Source organism: Oryctolagus cuniculus, chromosome 14 (genome assembly GCF_051225735.1).
Source record: "Oryctolagus cuniculus isolate XC-2025 breed Fujian yellow rabbit chromosome 14, ASM5122573v1, whole genome shotgun sequence".
Taxonomy (NCBI): Eukaryota; Metazoa; Chordata; class Mammalia; order Lagomorpha; family Leporidae; genus Oryctolagus; species Oryctolagus cuniculus.
Genome location: NC_142880.1, coordinates 33446311 through 33448787, shown reverse-complemented (window position 1 = coordinate 33448787; position 2477 = coordinate 33446311).

Genomic DNA, 2477 nt, shown 5'->3' with positions numbered 1-2477 from the left:
ATTCAATCTAACTAAAATTCATCAAAATCTGTCCTATTTATCTTTCCAAATAATCACTTTTTAAAATTTTCTCCATGGTTTTCCCATTCTCTATTTCATTTATTTCTGTTCTAAACATTATGTCCTTTCTTCTACATTCTTTGTTCCTTTTTCTAGTTCCCGAGACATTTCATCTTTTTTAATGTAAGCAATTGCAGCTATAAATTTTCCTTGAAGCACTAGTTTCACTGCTTCCCACAAGTTTTGGTGTCTTTTTATTTTCATTCATCTACAAGTACTTTTTTAACTTCCCTGGTGAATTATTTTGCCCATGGGTTAAGTATATTGTGTAATTTTTACTTACTTGTGAGTTTTCCAGTTTTCCTTCTGCTTTTAGTTTTTTCTTATAGTGGCCAATGACTTCTTTTTATGTTTATTCAGATTTAATAACTTCTGTGCAATGTTTCATGTGTGCTTCAGAAAAAACATGTATTCTACTGTTGTTGAGCAGTGTTCAGTGCATGTCTTTTAGGTCTATTTAATTTACTGATTGTTCAAGTCCTCTATTTCCTTACTGATCTGTCTGGCTTTCTATCCATTATTAGGTACTGAAATCATCAAAGCATATGAGAATTTTTGCATTATTCTCTTAAATTGTTTCAATCCTGCTTATTGTATTCTGGGAGTCTTAGGTATATACAGTACTTGATCAATTCAATCTTTTATCAATATATAATGTCCTTGTCTCATACCCACTTTTGACTTAAAATTTATTTTCTCTGATAATGTCACCCCAAATTTTTATTTCCTTTCTGCCTTTTGCTTTCAATCTCTTTGTGTTTTTATCTAAAGTGTCTCTCGTTAAGATCATACAGATGTATATTTACAATACTAACAAATATTTATAATAGTTATACATAATAGTCAAAATTGAAAATGGTACAAATGTTCATGAATAAATTAATGCTTGTGCTATACAACAGAACACTATACAGCAGTGAAAATAGCTAAACCATAGCCACATACAATGACATGAGAATCTCAAGAACATAATATTAAGTGAAAGGAACAAATCACAAAAATATACTGATATCATTTAATTTATATAAAATTTAAAACTCAGAAAAGCCCAATGTTATTTTGTGATATATTCACAATGGCAAAATTATCAAGTAACATAAAGGGAAAGATCTATATGAAATTAAGTGCAGATAAAAACAACAAAAAAAGAAATTAAGTGCAGATAGTTTGGTACATAAGGTGTCTTTAAGGTACTGGCAATGTTTAATTTCTTAATCTGCATAGTTTTGGTTTTATTACTTTTTAGGCGGCAAATACATCATTTGTATACTATTGATAATGTAATCACATTTAGAAAAAGGCAAAATTTATAGCTGAATCTGTGCCATAATGCACAATTTTAATAACTGATTGCAGATGACCATTTCAAAGGGATATGAATGCAAATAGAGCTAATTCTAGGCTGAGCAGTTGAGAAGGAATTTGAACAGGCTGCCCTCTCCATATCCACCCTTTGTTCTTTCTTTTACTGTCTTTAAAGGAAATTCAACATTTTTAATTTCACTTCCTATCTACTATATTTTTCCTTTTCTCTTCAGTATGCTATATAGGAGGCAGTTAGTTATCAGCAGTGTTGCTTATTTCTGCCATTTTTTTTTTTATTTCAGTTTCCCTAGAGCTTTTCATTAATATCTTGTTCTATCGCTTCTCGGCCTTTTGGCTAAGATCAAGTGCATTAATATCTTGTTCTAACTTATAAATAGTATAGGTCAATTCAAATAGAATACACATGTATTATCACTGTTACTAAAATCACACTTATTACATTAGTAATTAGGCATTTATAGGTGCTTTTACCATCTGGTATTTTTTTCATGTTAATTTTTTAATACAAAGAGAACAGATTTAATGTTGTTCACAGATAAAATTCTAATAATATATTCTCTTCCTCCCTCTTTTTCTTTCCTTCCTTCCTTTTCTGAAATTACATATTTCAGAAATTACATATTTCAATGTTCCACTAAAAAAGAGTACAACAAGCAAAATGCCCCTAGTTTAGCAGAAATATTGCCAAGGGCTATAAACAATAATGAAATGAAAAGATGACCCTTCACTCATATGCAGAAAATTTTAAATAATCATGGCAGATACATCATATTTTTAACTCTTTCTGTGATCTCTCCCTTTTAGAGAAAACAGCACTTTGTCAAACAAGCACTATTCAAAAAACATCATAGGGCTGTTGAGACGTACAAAATACAACAGATGGAACCTTACTTTAGGAAATACATGTTACTTGTTTTGTGAGCCATGTTAGTTAACATTACTTTTATGATGATTAAGGATTTTTTACATGGTGGACAAAAAAATTCAATTTTCCACACTTTTCTTGATCTTCATTTCTACCTACAAAACATACTTTTATCTTTAATATCAGCCTTAGTAGTCTTCTACCATAAGTAAGAGAAAAACATTGG